Source organism: Saccostrea echinata, unplaced genomic scaffold (assembly GCF_033153115.1).
Source record: "Saccostrea echinata isolate AGI-Se365-2 ecotype Australia unplaced genomic scaffold, CSIRO_AGI_Sech_v1 ptg000054l, whole genome shotgun sequence".
NCBI lineage: Eukaryota > Metazoa > Mollusca > Bivalvia > Ostreida > Ostreidae > Saccostrea > Saccostrea echinata.
Genome location: NW_026889803.1, coordinates 49,726,212 through 49,732,211, shown reverse-complemented (window position 1 = coordinate 49,732,211; position 6,000 = coordinate 49,726,212).

The following is a 6,000-nucleotide window of genomic DNA, read 5'->3' as shown; positions in this document are numbered from 1 at the left end:
CCGTATTCCAAATGGTTAAGACGGCAAATAATTGCATTTGAAATGCAAGTTCGGGGTTTATTTAAAAAAAAAGTAATGTAAACAAACAAAAAGAAAAGTAATATTAAAATCTAATCTCTGTCAAAAACAATTCATGGGGGAGGGGGCAGTTATGTATACAAATTAGAAAATTACAGGAGAAATGCTACATGTAGCACATATGCAAATCATAAGCAACGAATAACATGTAATCTGTATCGACGCAAAATTTTAAAAAGTCTCCTTTCCGTAATGTTGACTTTTATTCGCACATATGAATGTTACGGGTCATATGCAATGATAAATGTACTAAGTTATCCAGAGAGAGAGAGAGAGAGAGAGCATTAAAACACTTAAAAACTTTTGCTGGATAAAAGAATAGCTTTTTATTTAGCTACATAACTAGCTTTCTGGGGAAAATATTCGGATAGATATACCAGAGAGCTACAGATCTATACATATAAGTTGGAGGGGGAAAAAACCTTCGATTTATGACAACACTTTTAACCTCTACCAAATTTTGATTTTTTTTTTTATCTTTTATTGTAATATACAATAAAATCTGACTTTGGTAGAGGACACTTTTTGTCGCATTTTCTGGTATTATGTCTGGCATTATGCGCATTTCCCCGCCGGAAGCATGTATCCATTAATTAATAAATTTTACTTCTACTCTTTTTACTTCTTTAACTATCAACTTTAACCCCAAGTGGGTTCTAAAAGTCTATAACGTTTCTGAAACGTCTACCGACAGATTTTTTTTTTATGTTATCCTGGTCCTTCTGTTACCATATCTTCTTCCTCAAACCCCTTTTAAATTCAACGTAGTAGCCAAATCATATTTTGAAATATGATATCCTGCAGATGTGCAGTAATGTCTGGGGGGTTCGTTTTCAACCTTGAAGCAATTGAGGGTTGAAAAAGGATGTTTTTCTTTTTAAAAAAAAAACGGTTTTCCATAACTCCTCTTTAATTTTCCGCATTAGCCACATTATATTTAGAATATGATTGATGGTCTCCTTTAGATGTATAATATCATTTCAGAATTTTCTTCTTTTTTACTACAAACAGCGGGTCCCCAGAACACCTCTCATAATTTTTTAGTTTAGCAATATAATCCATGGAATATTATTGGTGGTAATGGATGGGTTGCAGTTGGAGATCGATAAAGATTTATCTACAAAAACTTGGTTCCCAGAACTTTTGAATATGACAGGTGGTGTTCTGTAGATGTGCAATAAAGTTTCGAAATTTTGATTTTAATCCTACTGGCCAACTACAGTTCGAAAATCGACTTTTCTACAGTCAGCTGGTTCCCATAACTCTTTTCACAAAATTCCATTTTTTTGACAATATCATCTTTAGGAGTATTATTGATGGTGTCTTGAAATGTGCAAGATTGTGTTTGCTGACAAGGTCAATTTTCGTCCGAGGGTCAGTTTGAGAAGACATAAATACACAATCTCTATCAAGAGTTATCGTTCCCGCTACGCTCCACTTATAAATACGTATTGTACCGAAGCGTAATACGCCCTCTGGTGAGAGATTGATAAATAGAGTGTTATTTATCTGAAAACAAAATTACCAGCAGTTTCCAAAGAAAGTGTCTTTATATAATATTTATGTTATCCTGGTCTGTCTGTCACACTATCTTCTTCCTCAAACCCCTAATTTACATTTAACGCAGTAGTCAAATCGTTTATATCACCAGAACTTCCTATATATTTTACGTAGTGGCCCAATCATCTTTAGGAATATGATTGTTGGTGTTCTGTACACATCAGGCTTCGGTAAATCTATAGGACACCACCAGTCATATTCCAAAAGATGATTTGGCTACTGCGTAAAATGCCAGAAGAGTTCCACCAGCCTTTTTCAATCGCGCTCAACTGGCTCCAGAATGTAAATTAAAATGAAATGAAAATTCAGAATCTTTTTGCACATCTGCAAGACATCGCCAATCATATTACACAAGATGGTTTACGCTGCCTAAAATGTTAGAGGATTCTGGGAAACAGATTTGTTGTTGCTGTTGTTGATTAGAAAAACGATGCTTTCCAATCCCATATTCGCCCCAAGTATATGAAAATGAAAACTCCGAAGCCATATTGCACATCTACAGGACACCACCAATCATATCTTCTATAGAAGATGATTTGGCTAGTGTTTAAAATATGGAGTTTGAGAAAGAAGAAGGTGTGATTGTGATAGACCGGGGGGGCGAACCTGGATAACAACAGTATATCCCATTTCTTTAGGAAGTGCGGAATGATTAACAGATAATATGCTCAAAGCGGGGGAATGCAAATAAGACTAGAAATGGTACCCGAAAGTTGCAGCAAAAAGTATTACCGTAAATCAAAAATTTTTACAAAAGTGGACCTGTAGCTCTCTGGTATGTCTATCCGAAATAGCTACAGTTCTATGTCAAACGTGTGCAGACCAAAACAAAAAGAAAGATAACTCTTGTGAACCTGACACGGTATTTGATTCTGTTTTCGCTTGAAGTTCTCAATAAAAATCGTTTACATTTTCCACTGTGATTTTCATAACATTAAGAGGGGAACACTCTCACATACATGTGCGAAATCCCCAAAAACATACCCCGAAAATATTCAATGCTGACATACTTATAAAATATAATGTCATTCAATGGGAAAAATACTGAACATTGAAGAATATTTCGTTGAGAAAACAAAAATGTTAAGTTTTTTTAACAAGATATTGTTGACCCAATTATTTACTAATTGGCTGTATGCATTTACATCCGTTGATTAATTGCACTTTTTTAATTTTCGATTTGCAAGGGCGGAACAAACACTAACCTATTTTGCAACTTTGTGGTTTAATTGGGAAAACAATCAAAATTAATTTCTATGTAAACATCCTTAGTTTAAGTAGCACGAAAATTTACATCCAAGTCTAGTAAGATAATTACAATATTAATAAGGTCAGTATATGAAGATACAAGATACTCGTGGTTTACAACACTCACCTGAATTTCTCAACTGTTACAGAAAAAAATATTTTTTTAATGGCACAAAGCCAACTGGGGTCATGATTTCAACATTTTTATAGCAAAAAATTATATAGACAGATTTGCAAATCAATATTTGATAGTTAATAGTGTTCCTCTTTGTAAGAGTTATTTTTATGTTCTAAATTTCCCCTTTTGGTTCCAAACTGTACACGTGTCCCTCCCTCTTTGCCAGGATTTGAAAAAAGGTTATCTACAAGGATCTTGGAAGATTAATTAACTAAAGTTTAATGTTTTGCAAAATTTATACTCTTGTATTGAATCTTAACATTTGAGTTTTCTTGCAAATTAATTTAGTCTACGGTCTTGATTTTATTTTTAATTAGGAACATTCTTACGTATTCCTATATATAAAAAGTTTTAAAATGTGTCATATTTGATCCCAAGCTTTTGAGAATGAGGGTTTTGAACGCACCTTCAAATTTGTCACTAAAATCACCATTTTCAGTTTTATCTCCACTTCATTTTTGAAAATTTGACTTAATTTTAACTGATGAATGATGTGCTATATTTTGGTTGATCTCTGTCCCTGGTAATATAAAAAAGTACATTTATTATATTTTAATCTATGAAAGACGCTTAGCTAACTTTCAACAATTAAATAACGTATGAGCCGTTGACTCAGGCAAGCGTAAAAGGAAATGAATTTGTTTAGATGAGTATGGAACTACGTGATGTCTACCTTAGAAACGCCCTTAGAAAAATAAATTGTTCTTGTTAATTTAGTTCTTCACAGTGCATAAATATAATCTACTTGAAACATTGGAAGGAAAAATGACAAGCAAAATTCATAAAGGAGAAAATAATACATGTGCATTACTGTCTGTATGTTTACTTCTATTTTATAGATGATAGCATGAAATATGAAGATAACAAACTGTAATCAAGCTCAAAACTTTATAGCATAAATTCTTATGATACTGGTATAAATTTATAATATATCAATAAACATTTGTTTATATATATTATTTATGTATATTAAGAACGTATGTTCGAAAATCGTTGTGCATTAAGTCATAGCTATTGTATGTCTTTGAACTTTCAACCCTTCTATATACTTGTATACAGTATTTTATTGTTGATGAAATACAGGTATGTTCTTGTGATAAGACAAAGTCATATCTAAAAGATCAAGAGCACAAGACGATGGTTCACACTTGTGTAAGTTGTTCCTGCATGTACATGTATTTATAGTTCAATATTTATAGCGAGCGCAGCAAGCGGCGCGAAGCGCCGCTCGTGAAGCGAGCTCAATAGACTAACGTGTAAGAACAGAGAAAATTCGGAATGACATATTTCAGTGTGAAACCTTCCCAGAATTCCCTCACTACCAGGATTCCATGCGATAATGACGATAAAAATAATATAAAATATAAAAGGCCTGCAGTTTCCCGAGAGCTTAAAATTAACAAAAAAATAATTGCATTTACTCTACAATGTATTTCATTAAAATTTGCACTAGGCCTGTAGTCTCGTTCAACCAGACGCTCGGCTGTCTCCGTGAATTCCGACGTCATATGACGTCACAGTCTAGACTGTGTCTCGTGCGGTTTGGAAGATTGAAGAGGCGGATCAAAGTTTACAAGTGTAATTGGATGGTACAACTGCGCTCGCCCCAACGGTCACACCGTAAAACATATTAATTCATATTTATGACTAGCCTCCAGCATATCTAATAATAATAAGGATATAATACTATTATCTTAATGGTTGTAAAAACTAGATACAGTCAAACCTCGTTATCTCGAAGAGACCGAGAAAATACTTCGAGATATCAGAGGATTCGAGATACTTAGGGAATAACGCAGGTAGGTTAAGGCTTCCCGTAGAATATCACAGTGCACTCTGTGCCTTCACATGACGTCAAGTCACTGCAAATTTGAGGTGTTATGACGGGGAGAGTGTCATGAACTTTACACTTTATTTCAAACTGCATGTAAAATGCTAGATAACTATTGCAAAATTCACGGGTCGTTAAAGGTTTTTTAAGTCGTATATGTCCGAACATTTTAAAAATTCACCGCTTACCTACCCTTGATTGAAATTCAGCATCTTCAAAATGCTTATGAAAAATATACTTTTGAAATGTACTCTGTTTTATACCCGTGGTTGGGGGTAGAATTTATTTTGTGTGTATAAAAGAGTCTAGCGCAGGTGATTAATGAGGATTAATCTGAGAATTTTTGTGGAAATCTGTAAGAGGTTGTTCTCTAACTGAATCTTGCTTGGGAAAAATATGTGTTGGCTTTGTTTTAATACAGATTGCGATATTGTGTGGAAGATACCCTCAAATTTGTAGGTAAGTTGAATTTCTCAGGAAATATTTTGTATCTAAGTAATACTATGACTTTTCCCAAGCACATTTCGGATACACAAGAATACGATGAGTTTATTTATATAACAAAATGTTAATAATTATTGTGTTAATTACCTGCGCCGAAGCGATTTATATGAAACAATTCAAAAAATTATAAATGACCTTCACGTGATCAACAAAGTCATGTTACACTTAAGGTATGTCACTCGTGAAATTTGTTATATCAAGGATTTTTTGAGAAGTATATTTTGGATAAGTACTCATATAGTATGACTCAAAATCGCAGAGAAAATGGGAGGTCAGTGTGCATCTAACTGAGCTACGGTACAATTAAGTTGACCTTTTTGCACTTAAATTGTAACTCTTTGGTTAATCACTTTAACCGTTATCATATTTTATAAGATGTAACCATGGCAATAAACATAATCTTATTTTACGTAAAATAGTTTGAATAATATTTATCATTGAACAAATCATGCAAATTAATGCGCGTAAATTATTGTGTGACCTTTTTGCACTAAAAAGTCTCATATTTGGGGTATTAAAAATCTAAATAGGCAATAGAATATTTTCTTGTATCAAACTTTTTACGACTTATTTGCTGATCGGTCAAAAGTATCGAGTAGTT